Source organism: Mustela nivalis (genome assembly GCF_964662115.1).
Source record: "Mustela nivalis genome assembly, chromosome: 11".
Lineage (NCBI taxonomy): Eukaryota > Metazoa > Chordata > Mammalia > Carnivora > Mustelidae > Mustela > Mustela nivalis.
The window spans coordinates 14,495,516-14,522,983 of NC_139030.1; the positions used below are offsets into that span (position 1 = coordinate 14,495,516).

At 39.5% G+C, this 27,468-nt stretch overlaps 1 long non-coding RNA gene across 1 annotated transcript; it reads left to right on the forward strand.

Annotated features, from left to right (window-relative positions):
- Positions 1–2,094: 2,094 nt before the first annotated feature.
- Positions 2,095–27,236, forward strand: LOC309843872. The gene is made up of 3 exons (XR_014300388.1): positions 2,095–2,275; positions 21,777–21,918; positions 27,032–27,236. It is a non-coding gene; the product is annotated as an uncharacterized lncRNA (long non-coding RNA).
- Positions 27,237–27,468: the final 232 nt, after the last annotated feature.

Genomic DNA, 27,468 nt, shown 5'->3' on the forward strand with positions numbered 1-27,468 from the left:
CCTATGAGAATATTTTATGGGTGTGTGTGTTAAACCCATTACTGAATTTTTCTGATGTTATTTTATATAACAGTGTTTTTAAAATGGAAAGGTAAAAACTGGCATCCAATTTAGTGTCTCTCTCTCTCGCTTTCTCTCTCTCTCTCTCTCTTTTTTTTTTTTTTTGGACGGAGCAAGGTTGTGAATTGAAATCTCATAATAGATGTCTAAAGGACCAGTTCACTCGAAAACTGAAGTGCCCTTTTCTATTTTCAAATTCACTTCACTTTGATATCAAATGAAGCCCATTTGGTATAGAAAATTAAAGTAGCTGCATTTTTCCTCAGCACAGAGAAATCTTTCATTTGCCTCTAACCCTTTCCATTTTTCATGACAGCCATAGCATTTTCTTCTCTAAAACACAAACAAGTCAATGTAAGCATGACTGCCAGGCTAAAATGATTATGGGATAATTTGTGTTTGCCAGTCCAAACAAAATCAATCACAATTGTTTAGCATTACATGGCTAGGAGAGGGTATTTTGGACTTTCACAAAATAGGTTTTTCAGACACAGATAAGAGAAGAGACCATTGAACGCTCTCAGGTGTAGTTTGTAATTTTCAAATTTGCACCAAAAGTATCAACTATGCATATGGTGACTCAACTCCACTAGGTTAATGCAAACTAAAGACAGCCCAGCACTGTGATGTCATTAAGCATGAAATGATTGTCTCAGTGATAGGTTCCCAATGAGCAAGAGTATATAATGAATGTTTATGTAAAGTTTGAAATGACCACTCCAGTAACATAACTTGCAGGCCTGCAAGGATGGATGAAGATGACTTCACAATGAAATGGAAATCAGAATTGATGGAAACAAGTATATGCTGTATCTCTAGCCATTCGTATCCAAGTATACTCAATATGTATTGTTTCAAGAGTGAGGGTTGTTGGTTTCCCTTTTTTGGACTGTTTTCCACATCTGTCCCAGTTGTGTGCTCTCTTACAGATCCTAGAAGCCCTAGCTCTTCTCTCTTTGAGAGGTTCCAGGGATCTACTTTCCCCCAGGGCTGGTGTTATTCTGCCAATTTGGTCATAGTCTTGAGCAAGGAGAGATGAACTGATTTGGGGATGTAAGGATTAAGATAGATTATTCAGCTTGAAGAATCAGCTGAGTTGTTTTTGAAACTCTTCTGGAAAAGCAGACAAAATTTTCTAGGCCAGCTGTCCACAACTCAAACCATTTTCCTGTCTTTCTCAATTATTTTTCATCTTCCTGTGAAATGTGGTTTTATATATTTTGTGGCTTGGAAGATCTTAAAAGCAAAAAGGGGGAAAAGTGCCTCTTAATTCAGGTTACCTCAAAGCAGATCTCAAGATGGATATTTTTGTTTTAGTGAGTTACTGAGTGTGTGCTTTCAGGTGGGAAACCTGTAAGAGAAGGAAGGTGGAGGGCAGGAGAAGATGAGTAGCAATGTGGATTCCTCTGAAGTCCAGTGTTTCCACACGAACTTCTGAATACTAGTTACACTACATATTGTTGTGCTCAAGGAAAGGGGGCTGACTTTTATTCCCCAGTATGAGACAGATGTTGACTACAGACAGCTATCCTTAGACCACTGGAGCATTTATAGTCTCCCTCGCATCTCTCCTTGAGGTGGACGCTCTCATTGGCTGAAGGTTAATTCTGTGGGACGGGTGCAGCTGTGATTGGTTGGCAGCTCGCATTCACTGTAGCTGGAAATTAGGTTCGCCAGCCCAGCAGAGAGGCTCTGGGAAGGACCTCAGTACTGTCCACGAAAAAGAAAACAACTGATTGCTACATATAACACTCCTACATTTCTTTTTATAACCACATGATGCTTTTTATGATGGTATTTCTTTGGATTGATGTGTTTTCTTTAAGATTGTATTTATTTATTTTAGAGAGAAAGAGAGAAAGTGCGAGTGGTAGAAAGGGCAGAGGAGAGGGAGAGGGTGGATCCCAAACAGACTCCATGTTGAGTGGGGAGCCTCATCTGGGGTTCCATCTCAGCATTGTGAGGTCATAACCTGAGCCAAAACCAAGAGTCAGTTGCTCAAGGGACTGAGCCACTCAGGTGCTCTGTAACCTAGTACATTTTTAATTGAAACACAGTGTGTCTTCCTGCCTTAAACAGTTAACATATAATCCAGAATCATGTTAGGCTGTATAAATTGTCAGGTAAACAAAGTCCTGCACAGACAGATGTTGGAAGTAATGGCTGTGATAACTTCATTCACTTTCCAACATGTGAAGCATCAGGTTGGATCCAGGTACTTAGGAATTTATTTCAACTTACTGTCCACGGTGTATGAGTTTTGTTGTTCCTTGATCTTCCCCATCATACATGTCTTCAAATTTTCATTGTTAGCCCCTTATTAGGATGTTGGATCAGTTCTGGGAGATTCACCCTTATGGGTCCCAGCCCCCTGTGGACATTGTACCCTTACCTGGAGTGCCTGGGAGCTGTATCCTTGAGGTTCAAGGTCTGTTATAGATGGGATCAAGTATGGCTGAATAGCCTTCCTTCCTCATTTCTCACTTTTATTTTTTTTTAAAGATTTCATTTATTCATTTGAGAGAGACCAAGAGACAGGAGACAGCACAAGCAGGGGAGGGACAGAAGGAGAAGCAGACTCCCTGCTGAGCAGGGAGCCTGACTTGAGGCTGTATGTCAGGACCCCGGGATCATGACCTGCGCTGAATGCAGATGCTCAACAGACTGAGCCACCTAGGTGCCCCCATTTCTCACTTTCTTTTATCCTCTCCTTTATCTCCCCTTGCATCCATGCTATTTCCTCATTGTAGTGTCCCACTTTGTATTGAGTGGTATAGAACCCCTATGTTCAAGGTCACTTTCTGGTTGCATCACTGCTAAAGTATCTTTGTACCCTTTCATTTGCCTTATTTCTTTCATAGCAATAATTGCAGTATTGATTTTACTGTTTGTGTGTTTTCTCGGACTTTCTCACTCTTGAGGTTGGTGAGGTTGTCAACTTCACTGATGTATCCCTAGCACTTATCATGGGCATGGCATAGAGTAGTACTATATAAATATTGGCTGAATGAGTGATTTCTCAATTTGTCAGTTCCTGCTCCTCTCTTTTGCCCATTGTTGAGGTTTATGCATCATTTCTGGTAATTGCTCCTCTCTAAACCTTCTTCTAATCAGTCAAATATTCTTATGGTACCCAGACTATAAAATTAGCTGTTTATGTCTGATATTTTGGGATCTTGGCATGGGCTGCAGGTTGTGGGGAAAAAATTACTAATCTGCTTAACTGATTGTCAGTTATTTGTCTGTTAGAGCTCTTTGGTTGCTTTGCTAATTTTAGCAAAAGGGAAAGATCTTATAAGGCTATTGAGTCATTCCTAGGATCTATGTATGGAAACACAGAGCTAAGATAGAGTAGATGCTCATGCAGGTGTTAGAATTGCTCCTGTTGTTGTTGAAGACTGACTGAAACTTCCCTTCTTTGGGTTCCTTAACCAAAGAGAGGGTTCTTAATACACCAACATGAAGTCAGAAAAGGAATGGATCAAGCCACACCAGGCCATGAGAAGTGATAGTTTTGGGTAGAGAAGGTCAGGTAGCATCCTTTAAATCATGATATATTAACAGTCATTACCTCTGTCTTCACATAGGATCGATCCAGGCAGCAGCTCTTAGTAACTCCGTGTTCTAAATCATGCAAGTTATACAAAGTGACTTGCATACAGATGGTGCTCATAAGCTTGTTGAATGCATGACCAAAGGCTGTAACACACAGTTCTGGGCCTCTTGCTCTGTAAGTAGACATATCTCCAGAAATAGGTTCATAAGAGGCTTGTTACACATTCGTCATGCTCCAGAGCTTGCTTCCTTAGACACGCAGGAGATTTACAAGCCCCTGACCTGCCCCGGTGCCCAGTGCGTGGACTACAGCACTTAGACTCTCTTTCTTTAAATAGAGTGCAGTTGGCTTTGCACCTCCGTACCTAGAACTTCTTAAATTACTCTTTGTAAAAAGATTTAGCCAGTATGAAAAGTAACTAAAAGGGGGACTGAATGAGGGAGAAGAACAGCTTTGCATTAGCATGGCTTCCCTTCTGCTCTTTTTGTGGCTCTTCCCAAGAGTTCTATGAAAATATTCTTGAGCCTATGACATGCCAGCCAATTAGAAATACTGGTAAATTCTACTTAGTAGTTGCAATTACTGAAATATTGTGTGCCTAGGCAAGTCCTTATTGTAATGTACACAAGCTATGAAAATGTTATATGGCTTTGCTGGAGATTTCGCTTTTTCTGAGGTTGTTTAAATGATTTAAGAGCACATGTTTACAAAGTTTAAAGTAGATATTTCACGGGCTGGGTGGGGTCTGAGGTCTTCATACTGTTTTGGAGGGAGAGACAAGTTTTTTTTTTTTATTTATTTTTTAATAAACATAGAATATATTTTTAGCCCCAGGGGTACAGGTCTGTGAATTGCCAGGTTTACACACTTCACAGCACTCACCATAGCACATACCCTCCCAATGTCCATAACCCCACCATCCTTTAAAACCCCCCTCCCGAGAGAGGAGGAGTCAAGATGGCGGAGAAGTAGCAAGCTGAGACTGCTTCAGCTAGCCGGAGATCAGCTAGATAGCTTATCTAAAGATTGCAAACACCTGAAAATCCATCAGCAGATCGAAGAGAAGAAGAACAGCAATTCTGGAAACAGAAAAACAACCACTTTCTGAAAGGTAGGACCGGCGGAGAAGTGAATCCAAAGCGACGGGAAGATAGACCCTGGGGGGAGGGGCCGGCTCCCGGCAAGCGGCGGAGCAACCGCGCACAAAATCAGGACTTTTAAAAGTCTGTTTCGCTGAGGGACATCGCTCCAGAGGCTAAACCGGGGCGAAGCCCACGCGGGGTCAGCGTGGCCTCAGGTCCCGCAGGGTCACAGAAGGATCGGGGGTGTCTGAGTGTCGCAGAGCTTGCGGGTATTGGAACGGGAAAGCCGGCTGCAGAGACGGAGCCAACAGTAAGCTCACAGCTCGGTGTTACCTTGAACCGATCGCAGGCTCGGTGAGCTCGGAGCGCGGCCGGAGGTCAGGCAGACGGGAGTAACTCAGCGCTGTTCTCTGAGGGCGCACTGAGGAGTGGGGCCCTGGGCTCTCGGCTCCTCCGGGCCAGAGACCAGGAGGCCGCCATTTGTGTTCCCGTCCTCCGGAACTCTACGGAAAGCACTCAGGGAACAAAAGCTCCTGAAAGCAAACCCGAGCGATTACTCACCCCGGCCCCGGGTAAGGGAGGTGTAATTCTGCCTGGGGCAAAGACACTTGAGAATCACTACAACAGGCCCCTCCCCCAGAAGATCAACAAGAAATCCAGCCGAGACCAAGTTCACCTACCAAGGAGTGCGGTTTCAATACCAAGGAGAGCAGCAGAATTCCAGAGGAGGAGAAAGCCAACCACGGAACTCATGGCTTTTTTCCTGTGATTTTTTTTAGTCTTGCAGTTAATTTAATTTTTTCTTTTTCATTTTTTTTTTTTTTTCTTTCTTTTTCTTCTCGCCTTCGGGTAATTTTTTTTTTTTTTTTAACTGTTACCTTTTTCTTTTTTAACAATTTTTTACTAGTTTATCTAATATATATATTTTTTCTTTTTTACATTTTTCTCAGGTGTTTTCTTTTTTTAAAAAAATTTTTTTTTCTTTTCTTTTTTTTCTTTTCTTTTTTCTTTTTTTTTTTCTTTCTTTCTTTTTGAACCTCTTTTTATCCCCTTTCTCCCCACTCACGATTTTGGATCTCTTCTAATTTGGTTAAAGCATATTTTCCTGGGGTTGTTGCCACCCTTTTAGTATTTTACTTGCCCCTTCATTTACTCTTATCTGGCCAAAATGACAAGACGTAAAAATTCAATGCAAAAAAAAGAACAAGAGGCAGTACCGAAGGCTAGGGACCTAATCAATACAGACATCAGTAATATGTCAGATCTAGAGTTCAGAATGACAATTCTCAAGGTTCTAGCCGGGCTCGAAAAAGGCATGGAAGATATTAGAGAAACCCTCTCGAGAGATATAAAAACCCTTTCTGGAGAAATAAAAGAACTAAAATCTAACCAAGTTGAAATCAAAAAAGCTATTAATGAGGTGCAATAAAAAATGGAGGCTCTAACTGCTAGGATAAATGAGGCAGAAGAAAGAATTAGTGATATAGAAGACCAAATGACAGAGAATAAAGAAGCTGAGCAAAAGAGGGACAAACAGCTACTGGACCACGAGGGGAGAATTCGAGAATTAAGTGACACCATAAGACGAAACAACATTAGAATAATTGGGATTCCAGAAGAAGAAGAAAGAGAGAGGGGAGCAGAAGGTATACTGGAGAGAATTATTGGGGAGAATTTCCCCAATATGGCAAAAGGAACGAGCATCAAAATTCAGGAGGTTCAGAGAACGCCCCTCAAAATCAATAAGAATAGGCCCACACCCCGTCACCTAATAGTAAAATTTACAAGTCTCAGTGACAAAGAGAAAATCCTGAAAGCAGCCCGGGAAAAGAAGTCTGTAACATACAATGGTAAAAATATTAGATTGGCAGCTGACTTATCCACAGAGACCTGGCAGGCCAGAAAGAGCTGGCATGATATTTTTAGAGCACTAAACGAGAAAAACATGCAGCCCAGAATACTATATCCAGCTAGGCTATCATTGAAAATAGAAAGAGAGATTAAAAGCTTCCAGGACAAACAACAACTGAAAGAATTTGCAAATACCAAACCAGCTCTACAGGAAATATTGAAAGGGGTCCTCTAAGCAAAGAGAGAGCCTACATGTGGTAGATCAGAAAGGAACAGAGACCATATACAATAACAGTCACCCTACAGGCAATACAATGGCACTAAATTCATATCTCTCAATAGTTACCCTGAATGTCAATGGGCTAAATGCCCCTGTCAAAAGACACAGGGTATCAGAATGGATAAAAAAACAAAACCCATCTATATGTTGCCTCCAAGAAACTCATTTTAAGCCCGAAGACACCTTCAGATTTAAAGTGAGGGGGTGGAAAAGAATTTACCATGCTAATGGACATCAGAAGAAAGCAGGAGTGGCAATCCTTATATCAGATCAATTAGATTTTAAGCCAAAGACTATAATAAGAGATGAGGAAGGACACTATATCATACTCAAAGGGTCTGTCCAACAAGAAGATTTAACAATTTTAAATATCTATGCCCCCAACGTGGGAGCAGCCAACTATATAAACCAATTAATAACAAAATCAAAGAAACACATCAACAACAATACAATAATAGTAGGGGACTTTAACACTCCCCTCACTGAAATGGACAGGTCATCCAAGCAAAAGATCAGCAAGGAAATAAAGGCCTTAAACGACACACTGGACCAGATGGACATCACAGATATATTCAGAACATTTCATCCCAAAGCAACAGAATACACATTCTTCTCTAGTGCACATGGAACATTCTCCAGAATAGATCACATCCTCGGTCCTAAATCAGGACTCAACCGGTATCAAAAGATTGGGATCATTCCCTGCATATTTTCAGACCACAATGCTCTAAAGATAGAACTCAACCACAAAAGGAAGTTTGGAAAGAACCCAAATACATGGAGACTAAACAGTATCCTTCTAAAGAATGAATGGGTCAACCGGGAAATTAAAGAAGAATTGAAAAAAATCATGGAAACAAATGATAATGAAAATACAACGGTTCAAAATCTGTGGGACACAATAAAGGCAGTCCTGAGAGGAAAATATATAGCGGTACAAGCCTTTCTCAAGAAACAAGAAAGGTCTCAGGTACACAACCTAACCCTACACCTAAAGGAGCTGGAGAAAGAACAAGAAAGAAACCCTAAGCCCAGCAGGAGAAGAGAAATCATAAAGATCAGAGCAGAAATCAATGAAATAGAAACCAAAAAAACAATAGAACAAATCAACGAAACTAGGAGCTGGTTCTTTGAAAGAATTAATAAAATTGATAAACCCCTGGCCAGACTTATCAAAAAGAAAAGAGAAAGGTCCCAAATAAATAAAATCATGAATGAAAGAGGAGAGATCACAACTAACACCAAAGAAATACAAACTATTATAAGAACATACTATGAGCAACTCTACGGCAATAAATTTGACAATCTGGAAGAAATGGATGCATTCCTAGAAACATATAAACTACCACAACTGAACCAGGAAGAAATAGAAAGCCTGAACAGACCCATAACCAGTAAGGAGATTGAAACAGTCATTAAAAATCTCCAAACAAACAAAAGCCCAGGGCCAGATGGCTTCCCGGGGGAATTCTACCAAACATTTAAAGAAGAACTAATTCCTATTCTCCTGAAACTGTTCCAAAAAATAGAAATGGAAGGAAAACTTCCAAACTCATTTTATGAGGCCAGCATCACCTTGATCCCAAAACCAGACAAGGATCCCACCAAAAAAGAGAGCTATAGACCGATATCCTTGATGAACACAGATGCGAAAATACTCAACAAAATACTAGCCAATAGAATTCAACAGTACATTAAAAAGATTATTCACCACGACCAAGTGGGATTTATTCCAGGGCTGCAAGGTTGGTTCAACATCTGCAAATCAGTCAATGTGATACAACACATCAATAAAAGAAAGAACAAGAACCATATGATACTTTCAATAGATGCTGAAAAAGCATTTGACAAAGTACAGCATCCCTTCCTGATCAAAACTCTTCAAAGTGTAGGGATAGAGGGCACATACCTCAATATCATCAAAGCCATCTATGAAAAACCCACCGCAAATATCATTCTCAATGGAGAAAAACTGAAAGCTTTTCCACTAAGGTCAGGAACACGGCAGGGATGTCCATTATCACCACTGCTATTCAACATAGTACTAGAGGTCCTAGCCTCAGCAATCAGACAACAAAAGGAAATTAAAGGCATCCAAATCGGCAAAGAAGAAGTCAAATTATCACTCTTCGCAGATGATATGATACTATATGTGGAAAACCCAAAAGACTCCACTCCAAAACTGCTAGAACTTATACAGGAATTCAGTAAAGTGTCAGGATATAAAATCAATGCACAGAAATCAGTTGCATTTCTCTACACCAACAGCAAGACAGAAGAAAGAGATATTAAGGAGTCAATCCCATTTACAATTGCATCCAAAACCATAAGATACCTAGGAATAAACCTAACCAAAGAGACACAGAATCTATACTCAGAAAACTATAAAGTACTCATGAAAGAAATTGAGGAAGACACAAAGAAATGGAAAAATGTTCCATGCTCCTGGATTGGAAGAATAAATATTGTGAAAATATCTATGCTACCTAAAGCAATCTACACATTTAATGCAATTCCTATCAAAGTACCATCCATCTTTTTCAAAGAAATGGAACAAATAATGCTAAAATTTATATGGAACCAGAAAAGACCTCGAATAGTCAAAGGGATATTGAAAAAGAAAGCCAACGTTGGTGGCATCACAATTCCGGACTTCAAGCTCTATTACAAAGCTGTCATCATCAAGACAGCATGGTACTGGCACAAAAACAGACACATAGATCAATGGAACAGAATAGAGAGCCCAGAAATAGACCCTAAAATCTATGGTCAACTCATCTTCGACAAAGCAGGAAAGAATGTCCAATGGAAAAAAGACAGCCTCTTCAATAAATGGTGCTGGGAAAATTGGACAGCCACATGCAGAAAAATGAAATTGGACCATTTCCTTACACCACACACAAAAATAGACTCAAAATGGATGAAGGACCTCAATGTGCGAAAGGAATCCATCAAAATCCTTGAGGAGAACACAGGCAGCAACCTCTTCGACCTCTGCCGCAGCAACATCTTCCTAGGAACAACGCAAAAGGCAAGGGAAGCAAGGGAAAAAATGAACTATTGGGATTTCATCAAGATCAAAAGCTTTTGCACAGCAAAGGAAACAGTTAACAAAATCAAAAGACAACTGACAGAATGGGAGAAGATATTTGCAAACGACATATCAGATAAAGGACTAGTGTCCAGAATCTATAACGAACTTAGCAAACTCAACACCCAAAGAACAAATAATCCAATCAAGAAATGGGCAGAGGACATGAACAGACATTTCTGCAAAGAAGACATCCAGATGGCCAACAGACACATGAAAAAGTGCTCCATATCACTCGGCATCAGGGAAATACAAATCAAAACCACAATGAGATATCACCTCACACCAGTCAGAATGGCTAAAATCAACAAGTCAGGAAATGACAGATGCTGGCGAGGATGTGGAGAAAGGGGAACCCTCCTACACTGTTGGTGGGAATGCAAGCTGGTGCAGCCACTCTGGAAAACAGCATGGAGGTTCCTCAGAATGTTGAAAATAGAACTGCCCTATGACCCAGCAATTGCACTATTGGGTATTTACCCTAAAGATACAAATGTAGTGATCCAAAGGGGCACATGCACCCGAATGTTTATAGCAGCAATGTCCACAATAGCCAAACTATGGAAAGAACCTAGATGTCCATCCACAGATGAATGGATCAAGAAGATGTGGTATATATACACAATGGAATACTATGCAGCCATCAAAAGAAATGAAATCTTGCCATTTGCAACAACATGGATGGAACTAGAGCATATCATGCTTAGCGAAATAAGTCAAGCAGAGAAAGACAACTATCATATGATCTCCCTGATATGAGGAAGTGGTGATGCAACATGGAGGCTTAAGTGGGTAGGAGAAGAATAAATGAAACAAGATGGGATTGGGAGGGAGACAAACCATAAGTGACTCTTAATCTCACAAAACAAACTGAGGGTTGCTGGGGGGAGGGGGTTTGGGAGAAGGGGGTGGGATTATGGACATTGGGGAGGGTATGTGCTTTGGTGAGTGCTGTGAAGTGTGTAAACCTGGTGATTCACAGACCTGTACCCCTGGGGATAAAAATATATGTTTATAAAAAATAAAAAGTTAAAAAAAAACAAAACAAAACAAAAAAAAACACCTCCCCCCCAGCAACCCTCAGTTTGCTCTGCGAGATTAAGAGTCTCTTATGGTTTGTCTCCCTCCCAGTCCCATCTTGTTTCATTTATTCTTTTCCTACCCCCAACCCCCCCATGTTGCATCTCCACTTCCTCATATCAGGCATGTTTTGCTTTGGGTCATGGTTCTGGTCATAAAATTGGTCCAGTTTGTGAGTGTTCATGGGCTGATTGACAAAAACCTCTCTGACTGCCTGGTTTCTTAGTGAGAAATTCCGGTTATTAGTTGTAGCAGAGGAACCACTATATCAAGGCAGAAGGGAGAAAATGGCTTAGAAGAATATCAAATTTAAATGCTACCACAAAGATATAATTAGTCCACGTGATTTTCCCATATGGTAGAAAGTGTTTTTTTGGGTTAATCAGTTAGGAGTAATTACTCAGAAAATATCAAACTTCTCTGGTGCTAACAGCAATAGTTCTTCTATAGAAGGGTTCTAGGCAACAGGAGATCCCCAGAAATCCCCAGAAATCATGCACAAACAGCTATATATACATAGCTGCAGATTTCATTAGATTTTGAAATATCTCTTGTCCAATAAGTTTAGTATAAACTGGCCTACCAGAAAGCTAGGTTATCAAGGATGGCAATGACTATCTCACCCAGGCCTTGATTCAGTCCTTTGACAAATATTTACTGAACCCCAATGATGGTGGAAAGATACTAGTCAACAAGCAACAGGTGAACGCTGTATTTGAAAAAGGAATAGACTAGTAATAACAGATTGCATATTGATTCATGCCATTATTTGTACATATCACATACACACACACACACCCGTCCAACTAGGCAATTAGTACCTAAAATGAACTTCAGGTTTTTTTCTATTGTTCTTTCTATATGTTTTGAATTTTTTTTTCACTCTGTATTGGAACTCATTCTCCAAACGTATTGATTCCCCTGAATCCAGAACTGTCAGTATCTTGATTCCACTAGTAGAACTCATCCGAGCACTTTTGATCTGATGGTCAATGCTGCTTCTATCTAGTGCTCTTGATACGCAGCAGTTTTAGCTAGGATTTTATTTTACTCACTCCTGTGACAATAGCTATTTCTGTCCTTTTGAGGTAAGTGAACCAACCCAATACCTTGAGAACTAAAGTTTTGGATCCTACCCTTGTCCTCACTCACCCTTACACCTGGTTTTTGTGTTAAAAGAGCTCTGGCCAGTGCAATTCGGAAGTAGGCAGGGATCTTGCTGGGAAGCCCCTTTTTCTTCTGCATTAAATTTTCTCAGTCTTATTCTCCTTTCAGGTTCCAGATCTACAAGGTCTTTTATGGGACCCTTATGCTTTTCAATCTATGCTGATGTTTCCCAACTTTTTCCCCTTAGGCTCTCATAAGGAGATTTTTTTTTTTTGGACATTAATGCACCCCTTCCCCATGAAATTAAATACTAAGGAATACGATTTTGTTATGGAGGGCAACGCTCTGGCATAAGCATTGTAATGCCTAAAGTTTGTCTATACCCATGAAACAATTTTCACATCCTCCTAGGCAGTGTTGTCCTGCTGAGAATGAATGACAAAGCCTACCATGTGACAGAATCACCCAGAGGGCTTGTTAAATTCAGATCGTTGTGGCTCACCTCCAGCCACTAGCAAGTAGATGTTTATATATTTTTAAAGTCTGTATTTAGATATAATGTGAAAAAGTGAAAGAGGAATTTTAGTCAGGACTTTAAAAATTGTGGATAATTTCTAATTTCTTACATAATATCTTGTCTACATACCAGGTTTCCTTCCAGAGAGCTCCTAGGAAGGTTGAGACTTATTTTCTTTTCAAATTACTAGTATTGCATTAAAATATTAAGAGAGAGAGAATCATATGGACTAATATATCATAAACCTAAATGCAACATTATGGTCCAAAAAAAAAAAAAAAAATAGATGCCTTGTTTTCCCACAACCACAAGCAAGTTTTATATATTTAATCAGTTATTATCATAAATATGTTTGTTTTCCCTAAAGCCCTGAATCAAGTGATTTATAACATATGGCTTAAATATAGTGAGTGCTATCATAGGACTTATTTAGATACAATTTAGTTATTCTTTAATTTTCTTTCTTTCTTTTTTTTTTTTTTTAAAGATTTTATTTATTTATTTGACAGAGATCACAAGTAGGCAGAGAGGCAGGCAGACAGAGAGGAGGAAGCAGGCTCCCTGATGAGCAGAGAGCCCGATGCGGGACTCGATCCCAGGACCCTGAGATCATGACCTGAGCTGAAGGCAGTGGCTTAACCCATTGAGCCACCCAGGCGCCCTATTCTTTAATTTTCTAAACCTTTAACAATATAACATTTAAATAAGGAGTTGGCTTAAAATAAACAATGATGTCTTAAATTTAATATGAGTAGTTAGTAAATGATAGTTAAGCGAAAGGTAGATTGTTAGACAGAAAGAAATTTAAATAAAACATGCCAGAGTAAATGGAGAAACCAAATAGAAAGAACAGATAACGAGCTTTGAAAATATTTGACCGTAGAAGTTTGACTAAGAAAAATGTGGCGATTAGAATGCAGAACAGAATAAAAGTGTAATTTGATCTGACAATGAAGAAATGATATAATAATACAAATTGGGAGAAGAAGGGCAAAAGAAATGTCTTGGAGTTATTTCAGGCAAAAGTCCAATAAAATAAGAAACTCTAGTGTACAAAGACATAAAGGGCTATGTTTTGCTTTCATCTTTGATATTTAATTTTCTATGGTGAAGAGGGTAGGTTTCATCAACCAGTTATGGAGAGAAGTGTAGATTTGTCAGTTTTTTCTGGTAAACCCATTCAGTTTTGCTGAATTTTATTTGAAATGATAATTTAAATATTTAAATGACACTTCTTTATACATTTGATCTAATTAAAGACATTGTTTTATACTTTGTAATTGCAAACGCTTTAAAAAAACTTTCCCTTTTCTGCTTAAAATGGCTTGTTTATTTTATAGTGCTGGTAGTTGTTTGGAAACACTTAGACTGAGGGAAAAAAAGACTTACTGGGGCACACAAATCTGTAGTTGAGTTAAAATCCACAAAATATGAATATTATTTAAATTCATGTATAACAAAACTAATTTGAATAAATATTGAAACCATAAATGATAAGCCTGTTTAGTAAGTATCTTCATTAAGTTATGTTCAATTATTCTTTTTATAAAATGTTTTTAATTCTTTTTTTTTTTAAGATTTATTTATTTATTTATTTGAGAGAGAGGAGGAGAGAGAGAGCATGAGCGAGGAGAAGGTCAGAGGGAGAAGCAGACTCCCTGTGGAGCTGGGAGCCGGATGTGGGACTCGATCCCGGGACTCCAGGATCATGACCTGAGCCGAAAGCAGTCGTCCAACCAACTGAGCCACCCAGGCATCCTAAATGTTTTTAATTCTTAAAAGCAAACAATAATAGTGCTCCTTGGTATTTACTCAAATGAATTGAAAACATATATCCACACAAATCCCTGTACACAGATGCTGATAGCACTTTTATTCATAACTGCCCAGACTGGGAAAAAACCAACATGTCCCTAGTAGCTGAATGGATAAATGAATGTGATACATCCAGAATATGGAATATTATACAGCACTAAAAAGCAATGGGCTATCAAGCCATGAAAGGGCATGAAGGAATCTTAAATGCATGTTACTTAGTGAAAGAAACCAATCTGACAAAGCTACATACTGTATGATTCCAATGACATGACATTCTGCAAAAGGCAAAACTATGTCAACACTATAAAGATCATTGGTTTCCTGGGGTTAAGGAGGGGGGAGGGATGAACAGGCAGAGCACAGAAAATTTTTATCAAACTATTCTGTATGATACCTTGATGGTGGATGCATGTTATTATACACTTACCAAAACCCATAGACCTGAGCCAAAACCACAAGTCAAATGCTTAACTTACTGTGCCACACAAGTACCCATATTCTCTTTTAGAACTCCAAATAGGTAAATATTTGACCTCCTCTTTTCGTTTTCTACATCTCTCAACACATCTTGGAGACTTTTTTCATCCACCTGCCTGAGCTGCAATCTGGGTCATTTCATTTATTCAGTAAATATTTATTGACCAACTATCATATGCCAGGAAGTGCTTATGGTGTGGGAATAGAACAGTGAATGTGATAGACGTAGATACTGACTTTATGTATTTATGTTCTAGTTGTCTATTTTCCCATAGAAAGAAATACACAGTGTGTGATTGATTGCATAGCATTTGAGTTTGTGTGAAGTGCCGTGCAAAACAGTAAAGCATAGTAAAGGGAGGTGGAGTTTTAGAAGCTCGCAACTTTATCTAGGGTAGACATGGAAAGCCCATTAAAGCAACATTTGGATAGAGCCCTGAATGATTAAAGAACGGGAGGAGAATGGTTGGAACAGACAGAGAGGCAAGTCCTTGTCCATGCAGGAATATGCACATCATGTCTGAGGACCTACAAGGAGAGTAGATTGGAGTGGGCAGAAAGAGAGTGTAAGAACTTGCATTAGGGAGGTGATCAGAAATAAGTCTTAACTTTGAAAGGATATTTACTTTGGTAGGATCTGGACTAAGGTTTGGCATGATCTCAATAACAATTTAAATTTGATCTCATATACAATTCATTTGCTGCATGGAGAAAAGCAAGTAGAGCCACTAGGAGACCACAGAATGCAATGCCAACCAGAGCAACTACATCCAACTTTCTTTTTATCGGAAAAACAAGGAAAAATTTGAATTGCTGCTTACTAAGATAAGGAACACTGTGGGACAGGCAGGCGAGGGGGAGATGAATAAGTTCATTTAAATGTTGTAAATCTATTAGACATCGAAGTGGAAATGTTGAGGCAAACAGAAGGATATATGAATTGGGAGTTCACTGGGGAGGTCTGACCTGGGGGTATAAGATTACAAGTTTTAGTATAAGCTTCTGTTTGGCAGTGGAGCTAGATGAAACCACTCAGAGAATAAAGTGTAAATAGCAAAATAGCTCAAGGACTGAGCCTCAATTCACTTTAATATTTAAAGTTTGGAAGATGAGGGAACACATGAGAAATTGAAAGTCATGGCTACTAAAATTAGGGGGAAAAATCAAGAGAGTATGTTCTAGAATCCAAGTTAAGAAAATATTTCAGGAAGAGAAAGCACTCATCTGTGGCAAAGGCTTCTGATAGCTCAAGTAAGATGAACAATAGAAATGATACTTGAGACAAGTATCTGGGGCACTTAGTCAGTTGGGCATCTGACTCTTTCTTGGTTTTGCCTCAGGTCATGATCCTAGGGTCCTGAGACTGGACCTTTGTGGGGCTCATGCTGGGCATTGTCTCTCTCCCTCTGCCCTTATTGCTCCTGCCTCTTGGGGTTCATGCATGTGCACTCTCTCTCAAGTAAGGAAAGAAAAAAATAAAAAAGAAATGATCCTTGGTTGTCTTTCTTTGTCTGTTCTTTTGTTTTGTTTTGTCTTTTTAATGTGCTGTCACAATAACCTGGGCAGGGGCGCCTGGGTGGCTCAGTGGTTTGGGCTGCTGCCTTTGGCTCGGGTCATGATCTCAGGGTCCTGGGATCGAGCCCCGCATCGGGCTCCCTGCTCCGCAGGAAGCCTGCTTCCCTCTCTCTCTCTCTCTGCCTGCCTCTCTGCCTACTTGTGATCTCCGTCTTTCAAATAAATAAATAAAATTTAAAACAAAACAAAACAAAACAAAACAAAAAAACAATAACAATAACCTGGGCAGGAGCTCTGTAGGTGGAGGGTGGGGATGAAGTCTTGTTGGCACCTGATCTCTCAGTTCCCAGTTCACACTTCACTGATTCTCAGTGGGTGTTCTCTGTACCCAGGCAACTATGTGATACAGATCACCAGGGAACTCATTAGAAATGCACATTTCTGGGCCCCAGCCCAGAGCTGGTGAGTTAGAAACTGACAGTGGAAAACTCACAGCCAAGTATGTTTTCACAAGTTCTCCAGGTGGTTCTCATGCACAATGGTGTTTTAGAACCACTATTCTCAATGATAGATATCAGCAAATTCTCTTAGAAAAGCTTGACATCAGTGCCCTTCATGCTTCCTGTTCTGGCTTTCAGCTTTTTCTTTTAGAATAGGCTATTATATCTTACCTAGATTTTCTACGTGATTTGTAGCAGAAGTGTTTTCAGGATGCAGTGTGTGTGTGTGTGAGTGAGAGGGAGAGAGAAAAAGAGAGGGAGAGAGAAATATATAAATATATATATCATATTACCTATTTTTAAGTTTTTTTATTTTGAATTAATTTTAGACTTCTAGAAAAGATGCAAATTAATCCAGAAAATTCTTGTATACCTGTTACCCAGCTTCTCCCAATGTTAACCCTTATACAGCAATAGTCCAATGATCAAAATCAAGAAACTAACTTTTGTGCAACACTGCTCACTCAACTACATTCTGAACTCAGATTTTACCACTTCTCCACAAACGACCTCTCAGTTCTCAGATCCAATCCAGGACCCCACACTGCGTTTATTTGTGGGTCTCTTTGGCCCCCTCAAATCCAAGAGACATCCTCAGTCTTTCTTTACCTTTCAAACCTTGGCACTTTTGAAAAATGCTGCTCAGTTACTCTGTAGAATGTCTCTCACTTTGGGTTGATCTGATATTTTTCCATGATTAGAATGAAGTTATGCATTTTTGGGCAAGAACACACAGATGTAACATTGTATGCCATTCTCTGTGCATTTGAATTATAGTACCTTCCAAAGTTGTATTTTGGGTGTGACTTATTTCCTGATATCTGTCCCTGGAGTTTAATTTTTTACTACATAAATCCTCTCTAAGATGGATCTTCTATCCAACATCTATTTTAATATTGTTAACATAAAGTAGTTTCTAGCAGATCTGAAGAAAACACAAAACAAAGTCTAGAGACTTTGACATTTAGGCATAAAAGAGTTCCAGTAAATTAAGAATGGTCCTTCAGGAATCTCACTATCCTCCTCCATGCAAGTGGTGGGAGAGGTCAGTGCTAATTCTGCTAGAAAAAATGTTTCACCCTATTTTGAGCATTAAGGCAGATATTGATTTCTCTTACACTATCTTAGTACGGTCTTTGTGGAGTAGACATTTTCCATCATCAGACTCAAAGGCAGAAGCATGTTCTTGAGACAAGGCAAAGGAAGTTCATGGATGCTTTAACAGGATTTATGAAGTCTACATGAGGCTTAAGCAAATAGAATTTCTCCACAAAATTCAGCCTACCTCACTAATTGATGACTCTGGTTTTGTAAGAAACACATCAAATTAATATTTTAAACTTGCTTGGTCTCTCTTTTGTGCAATTTTCTTTTAGGAACCCCCCACGGGGAATTGAGATGGGTGGGGCTAAATAGACTTTGAAGACTTGGACTTGGGTTCCATGCCAGATATTACCCAGTTCTTGACAGAACAGAATTTTTTTCATAAGATTTATTTATTAATTTTTTTGACACACAGAGAGATCAAAAACGGATAAAGAGGCAGGGGGAAGCAGGCTCCCTGATGAGCAGAGAGCCTGACCTGGGGCTTGATCCCAGCACCCTGAGACCAGGGCCTGAGCTGAAGGCAGAGGTCCAACCCACTGAGCCACCCAGGCACCCCCACAGAGCAGAGTTTGAAGAGAGAAACTATATCGTTATTATTGCAAGGGTATGACTTGCCTTTAAATCAACCAGCCTTTCAATATGACTGTTCAGTGCTGCCAGGGAGAGCTGGATGGAAACACGGCACTGTGCTTCATAGCCGTCAGTACTCACCCGACTCTGGTTTAGAGGGGAATTGTAGGATAAGTATGCACCTGTTCTAGGGAGAAGACTATTAATCCAGTTTTAAATTTGCTCAGTTGGAGATGCTTATGATACAGAAGAGATTTTATATATAAAACTAAGCATAAAGTTTGAAGACGGACATAGATTTTTGTGGAAAAATTTTGTTAAACAAGAAAAATTTAGTAGGATATAAACTTGATTTTTTTTTTAAATAATTGCCTATAATCATGCTTTGTCAAATCTGAAATAATATATGGTAGATACTATAGATTTTTGGTAATTTATAGGTATTAAAATGTTTAGGTTAGAAAATGTTATATATCCACTTCATGAAATATTATACAAACAAAAAAGAATGAGAATATGTTTTATATTAGGAAATGAAAGGACTTGCACAATTAATCACAGGAATTTGGTAAAACTTGTTACCCACAGGAGATGGAAAAGATGAGATGGGATAGTATGTTGTCATTGTTCAGATCATTGCAACATATAAATGGATTATTGTTTTAAATTAAAAATAAATAAAATTTTAAAAATGGCTTAATACTTAACCATAAAAAAGAACGAGATCTTGCCATTTGTGACAACACAGATGGACCCAGAGGGTATTATGTGAAATGGAGTCTCTGAGACAGAGAAAGACAACATATGACTTCACTCACCTGTGGAACCTCAAAGACAAAAGAAATGAAAACAAACAAAAAAAGTGGAAACAGACCCATAAATAAACAGTTGCCAGGGGGAAGGGTTAGAGAGGGGGCAAGATGGGTGAAGGAGAGTGGGAGACAGAAGTATCCAGTTAGGAAATGAACAAGTCATGGGAATACAACATACAGCATAGGGAGTATAGTCCATGGTATTGTAATAGCATTGTATGGTGACAGATAGTAGTTCGCCTTGAGGTGAGGATAACATATAGACTTGTCAAATCACTATGTTGTATACCTGAAACTAAGGTAACATTGTGTGTCAACTACATTCAAATAAAAAATAATAATAAAATAAAATAAACTAATAGGGCTTCGCATTATAAAATCAAAGTCCAGTCCAGTGTAACTTCAATTCCAGTCTCTTCTCCTTTCCCCCTGCAGTGGCATTCCAGATGCCTTGTAGGCTGGGAGATCTCACTGGGAATGGGGACATGAACTGTTCACTCATGATTCTTCCCACTCTACCTTTTGGAATGAGGGAATTATGGTCTGTTTTCACCTTCCCTTCGTTTTCACTTCTCATCTCTCTTCTTTGAAGTTCAGAATCTGGAAGAAGAAAGAAGAAATGGAAGAATGTGACTTTCAAAATCAGCTGTCAGGTCCTTTACCTTAGAGGTTACTGTGTCTCTGGCTAAACCTAACTGGCCAGAGATGCCTGTTTTGTATCCAAATTCTACTCTCTGGAGGGGCATATGTATCCTCTCTCCATTGTCTGACATGGGAGATTCTGGTTTGACATTCATAACCCTGCTCTACTCCTCAAGAATGCCTCACCACCTTTGGATGATGAAATCCTCCTGCCTTTCTTCTCGGATAAGATCCTTGCAATCCAGCTCAAGCTGTACTCTTTCATGCACACTCTCCTTGGCATAGTGCACACTCACACATCTCTGCTAGACCGAAGTGTCACATCTCATCTCTGTCCTGACAGCATTTTTTCTGTTTATGCTTCTGCTTATATAGGTTTAAAAGGCAAGTCAGCAAGTCTGCTGCATAGACAAACATCAAATCATGGAATAAGATATCAGTCACCCACCCTGAGGACAGCTCCAATCTCTACAAATGAAATTTCCTGGAGCTTCCCCATCTACCTTGTTTTCAAGGAAGAATCCTTTCCTTTCCTTCCCAGAGAGGGCAGGGCAAAGCTCCAGGAGCTACACAGAGCCAGTAACTCAGAACTGCTGTCCTCCTATTCTTTTTCTGGTCCTCCTAGTCTTCAAATACAGAATGGGATGGAAGATGGGCTGTGACTGAGATGGAATAGCAAATTTTGTTGTTGTTGCTGTTTGTTTGTTTTTGTTCTTTGTTTTGTTTTGTTTTGTTTTTAAGAGATGGGGAGGAGAGGAGTAAAGGGAGAGGGAGAGAATCTTAAGCAGGCTCCATGCCCAGCACAGAGCCCAAGGCAGGGCTCTATAGCACAACCCTGAGATCATGACCTCAGCTGAAATCAAGAGTTGGACACTTAATCAACTGAACCACACAGACTCCCCCAGAAATTGTTTAGTGACCTTTCCAAATATCCTAAAGATGGTGTCTCTCACTGGTTGTTTGGGTTTCTTTCTGGAATAATGACTGCTCATGCCTCTGTTTTCTCCATTGGTTTCTAGTCACCTATTGTGGAGCAATAGGAAATATTTCAGTTAATACCTCAGTAAGATTGAGCCAAAAAGTGTATATGTGTTTACCTTGCCTTTCAGGACAAATACTAGTGCTGTTGTGCACAAGAGGAGATGCTATAAGTGCCCACTGAATAAGGATGAGAGGTAAAAAGAGGGACAAGTAAATAAAAGCATGAAATAGCAGGTCAGTGTATGGCTAGCCCATTTAAAAAAAATAAAGCAAAAACATTTTCTTCAAAAGGGTCACTTGACATTAAATAGGTAGAAGTACAAAAAACATCTTATGGCCAATTACAAGTTAAGTAACAGAGCATATGATGGAGAGAAGGAAAGGAGACCTAAGTTAATGTTGACTTGCTCTAGTGCTCTATTGCTTGTCTACTAACTACTCCAAAATCTAGTCACTGCAATCACATTGCACAAGGAAGTCTCCCAAATTCCGAGTGTTTTTCCTATTATGTTGGAAATACAGAGTAAAACACAATAGAGCATGCTAGGGAAAAGGACTCAAGTGCTGAATTTGAAGCCAATTTAAGTGTTTCTAATATCAAAATCTAATGCCTGCAAAATGTGCTAAATTTGCACAAATAGTTCACCTGGTTTCATAGGCTTTTTTGTTTTGTTTTGTGATAAAACAAAGTAATCTACCATTTCATCATTCCTAATTCATCTCCTACCAGGTCACTGTGAAGTCTCACCTGATGGGACCCATGTCACAATGACATTTGCAGCTGTTGGGCTGCCAGCCTGTCATGCAGTGGGAATTCATCCATCCCAGGACAGTAGAACCACCAGAGTAAAGAGGAGACAGTGACCACTCAGGCAGGTACCTCTTACATACGCATTTTTTTAGAAAATGGTAACTTTTCAAAAGCCAGTGCTAGGGGCGCCTGGGTGGCTCAGTGGGTTAAGCCACTGCCTTCGGTTCGGGTCATGATCTCGGGGTCCTGCGATCGAGCCCCACATTGGGCTCTCTGCTCAGTGGGGAGCCTGCTTCCTCCTCTCTCTCTGCCTGCCTCTCTGCCTACTTGTGATCTCTCTCTGTCAAATAAATAAATAAAATCTTTAAAAAAAAAAAAAAGCCAGTGCTAAGGAGTTGCCAACCCATGAATTCACTAGCTGAAGATGGAATTAGTTAACCATGTTAGAGTGGCTTCTGCCTTTGACATTGCAAGTAAGTTGACAAGTTGAAGTGAATTTTTTTCATTTTTTATTTCTTTTCAGCATAACAGTATTCATTGTTTTTACACCACACCCAGTGCTCCATGCAATCCATGCCCTCTCTAATACCCACCACCTGGTTCCCCCAACCTCCCACCCCTTACCCCTTCAATACCCTCAGGTTGTTATTCAGAGTCCATAGTCTCTCATGGTTCACCTCCCCTTCCAATTTCCCTAAACTCCCTTCTCCTCTCCATCAACCCTTATCTTCCATGCTATTTGTTATGCTCCACAAATAAGTGAAATCATATGATAATTGACTCTCTCTGCTTGACTTATTTCACTCAGCATAATCTCTTCCAGTCCCATCCATGTTGCTACAAAAGTTGGGTGTTCATCCTTTCTGATGGAGACATAATATTCCATAGTGTATATGGACCACATCTTCCTTTTCCATTTGTCCGTTGAAGGGCATCTTAGTTCTTTCCAGAGTTTGGCGACCGTGGCCATTGCTGCTGTAAACACTGGGGTACAGATGGCCCTTCTTTTCACTACATCTGTATCTTTGGGGTAAATACCCAGTAGAAAGATTGCAGGGTCATAGGGAAGCTCTACTTTTAATTTCTTGAGGAATCTCCACACTGTTTTCCAAAGTGGCTGCACCAACTTGCATTCCTACCAACAGTGTGGGAGGGCTCCCCTTTCTCCATATCCTCTCCAACACATGTTTCCTGTCTTGCTAATTTTGGCCATTCTAAAGGTGGTATCTCAATGTGGTTTTAATTTGAATCTCCCTGATGGCTAGTGATGATGAACATTTTTTCATGTGTCTGATAGCCATTTGTATGTCTTCATTGGAGAAGTGTCTGTTTATATCTTCTGCCTATTTTTTTATATGATTGCCTGTTTTGTGTGTGTTGAGTTTGAGGAGTACTTTATAGATCCTGGATATCAACCTTTTGTCTTTACTGTCATTTGCAAATATCTTCTCCCATTCCGTGGGTTGCCTCTTTGTTTTGTTAACTGTTTCCTTTGCTGTGCAGAAGTTTTTGATCTTGATGAAGTCCCAAAAGTTCATTTTCGCTTTTGTTTCCTTTGCCTTTGGAGACATATCTTGAAAGAAGTTGCTGTGGCTGATATCGAAGACGTTACTGCCTATGTTCTCCTCTAGGATTCTGATGGATTCCTATCTCACATTGAGGTCTTTTATCCATTTTGAGTTTATCTTTGTGTACAGTGTAAGAGATCGAGTTTCATTCTTCTACATATACCTGTCCAGTTTTCCCAGCACCATTTATTGAAGACACTGTCTTTTTTCCACTGTATATTTTCTCCTGTTTTGTCAAAGACTATTTGACCATAGAGTCGAGGGTCCATATCTGGGCTCTCTACTCTGTTCCACTGGTCTATGTGTCTGTTTTTATGCTAGTACCATTCTGTCTTGGTGATCACAGCTTTGTAGTAAAGCTTGAAATCAGGTAACGTGATGCCCCCCGTTTTATTTTTGTTTTTCAACATTTCCTTAGTGATTCGGGGTCTCTTCTGATTCCATACAAATGTTAGGATTATATGTTCCAGCTCTTTGAAAAATACCAGTGGAATTTTGATTGGAATGGCATTAAAAGTATAGATTGATCTAGGCAGTATAGACATTTTTACCACGTTTATTCTTCCGATCCAAGAGCATGGAATGGTCTTCCATCTTTTTGTGTCTTCTTCAGTTTCTTTCATGAGTGTTCTGTAGTTCCTCGAGTATAGTTCCTTTACCTCTTCAGTTCGGTTTATTCCCAGGTATCTTATGGTTCTTGGTGCTAGAGTAAATGGAATCGGTTCTGTCATTTCCCTTTCTGTATTTTCATTGTTAGTGTATAAGAAAGCCACTGATTTCTGTACATTGACTTTGTATCCTGCCACGTTGCTGAATTGCTGTATGAGTTCTAGTATTTGAGGGGTGGAGTCTTTTGGGTTTTTCATATAAATAATCATGTCATCTGTGAAGGGAGAGAGCTTGACTTCTTCATTGTCAATTTGGATACCTTTTATTGCTCTTTGTTGTCTGATTTCTGTTGCTAGGACTTCTAATACTATGTTGAACAAGAGTGGTGAGAGTGGGCATCCTTGTTGTGTTCCTGATCTCAACGGGAAGGCTGTGAGCTTTTCCCCATTGAGGATGATATTTGCTGTGGGTCTTTCATAGATAGATTTGATGAAGTTCAGGAATGTGCCCTCTATCCCTATACTTTGAAGCGTTTTAATCAGGAACAGATGCTGGATTTTGTCAAATGCTTTTTCTGCATCAATTGAGAGGACTATGTGGTTCTTCTCTCTTTTCTTATTGATTTGTTCTATCACATTGATTGATTGGTGAATGTTGAACCATCCTTGTAGCCCAGGGATGAATCCCACCTGGTCATGGTGGATAATCATTTTAATGTGCTGTTGGGTCCTGTTTGCTAGGATCTTGTTGAGAATCTTAGCATCCATATTCATCAGTGATATTGGTCTGAAATTCTCCTTTTTGGTGGGGTCTTTGCCTGGTTTGGGGATCAGGGTAATGCTGGCTTCATAAAAAGAGTCTGGAAGTTTTCCTTCTGCTTCAATTTTTTGAAACAGCTTCAGGAGAATAGGTGTTATTTCTCCTTTGAAAATTTGGTAGAATTCCTCAGGGAATACGTCAGGTCCTGGGCTTTTGTTTTTTGGGAGGTTTTTGATCACTGCTTCAATCTTGTTACCAGATATCGGTCTATTCAGGTTGTCAATTTCTTCTTGGTTCAATTTTGGGAGTTTATAGTTTTCCAGGAATGCATCCATTTCATCTAGGTTGCTTAGCTTATTGGCATATAACTGTTGATGATAACTTCTGATGATTGTTTCTACTTCTCTGGTGTTAGTTGTGATCTCTCCCTTTTCATTCATAATTTTATTAATTAGGGCTTTCTCTCTTTTCTTTTGGATTAGTGTGGCCAGTGGTTTATCGATATTATTGATTCTTTCAAAAAACCAGCTTCTAGTTTCATTGATATGTTCTAGAGTAGTAGTAACGGTTCCTTGCGAGAAAGGGCCAATGCCTTTGTTTGGTTAAAGATTCCCATACTTTTATCTTGAAGCCTTCATGGTTTCTCTGATTTCCATTATTGTCTCTTCCAATAATATTCAGTGTATGTGCCCACTATTTACATTTTGTTGAATTAAAGAAAATAAAAACAAAATTTTATTGTGATTTTTAAAGTCTTTATTTACCTAACTAACTTTGGTTGAGTGCTGAATGCAGAGTACTGAGAGGAGTTTAAGACAATCCTTCTATTTGATAGCTTCAAAGGAAGGAGAGGATAGGAGAGGGAACCAGACAGTGATTCTGAATGGAATGTACCATGAGAGTGTCATGGGTATACTGCTATGTGAGTGAGGAGGAAGGATGCCAACCTGAGACTGGGCTCTTAGGAAGTATGTTCTACATGGAGATCTTAGAGCCTTACTTCTCAGAGATTTACTTCTACCTCTCATTTTGTCCCCAATTTTGGCCCCCAAATTTGATACAATATCCTTGTTTTTTTTTTTTTTTTTAAGAGAAAGAGAGAGACAGAGAATGTGCATGTGGGGAGGGGACAGACAGAGGGAGAGAGAGAATCTCAAGTGAACTCCACGCTCAGTGTGAAGTCCCCAACTGAGGCTTGATCTCATGACCCTGAGATCATGACCAGAGCCGAAATCAAGAGTTGGTAGCTTAACTGACTCAGCTACCCAGGTTCCCCTCCTTGAGTATTTGGAACAATGTCTGGCACTCCCTGAAAACTTCCTTTATAAATATACAAATAAATGAGGGGTTTTCCCCCCTAGATACATAGTTGCCTAAGTGCCAGAAACTTAAATGAAATTATTCCTTATAAATCAAAACTAAAACTTAGTTTAACCTCTTATTAGGAACAATATAAACTGTTCTGGCAATTCCTTTAATGTTACCTTTCAGTGCCTGATCTGACTTGTAAACAAAAAGCCCATATAGGTTGTGATTGACCAGCAAACTTCTTTAACAACCATCTGCCCTGCAACGCATTTCCTATTCCATCTGCTATGAAATGAGCATGATATATACACAGAGCGTTCCTACAGTTTTCCTGGATAACCAGCTTAGAAAGAAAGTCTGTAAGCACAGCAGACATGATGAATTAATGTCAGAAAGCGGCAGGATACAACTCCAGAATAAAAAAAAAATACTAATAATCACATTACACATGGAAGTGCTGTCAGAAATAAGACAAAGAGATGAAGCCCCTAGTTCCCTGTTTGAATAAAAATACCAGGAAAGTTACATTTAATTTTAATGCCTGCAGTTTAGTTGCATTTAGGTTGTGCTATTAAATAATTGTCCTCTTTCTCCTCTAGACAGGGAGCTAGTGATAGCACTTAAATCAATTCCAAAGGAGGATTGGAAGAGGAAAGAGAACTCATTTTTATTGAAGATCTACTAGGATCCAGGCAGTTTATGCTAATATTTTTCAGTTTTCTTTTGCCCTTCTGCCTTCCTTCACTCCACTCTCTCCTTTCCAAACCTTCTCATTCTTCCTGTAGTTGGGGCTGCCCATTGGCTCCTGATATCTTCTCCCCCTTTTTACTTCAGTAATAGAACAGTTATGTTAGCTGGACAGAGAGCTGTCCCAAATGAAGACTGCTAGGTTCTGGCCCATGGTAGGATGTAGAAACGGGTGGGAACTGGGATATATCTTTTAAAGGTGGGATGCCATGAATACTTCCTGATTCCTTTTCTTCTTCTTAGGGACCGATGTGAGGATGATGGCCAGAATTGAAACAGCTAAGGACTTGGAAGCAGAAGCTGCACTTTTAGGTTAGTAAAACAAGGAGGTGGAAGAAGGCAGGATCTTATAATAAATCAATTCTGTCTCCCATGCTTGGATTTCTATGAAAAAAGAAACATCTAGCTTGAAACACTTCTGCTTTGAGTTTTGGTCTCCAACGGCAAGCCCAACATTAATACACTTCATCATTTCATTCATATAGTGTTGTGTGATTCATTAATTTGTTAAACACAGTTGCTCACAGGTGAGACAAGGCATGGACACACAAGGAGCATAGTTGAAGATCGGTATGCACGGATTTCTATTCCTTCTACAAGTCTATTAGCCATGTGATCTTGAGAAATCATTTCATCCTCGGACTCTAAATTTATATGCTTAAATCATGAGAAGTGTAGAG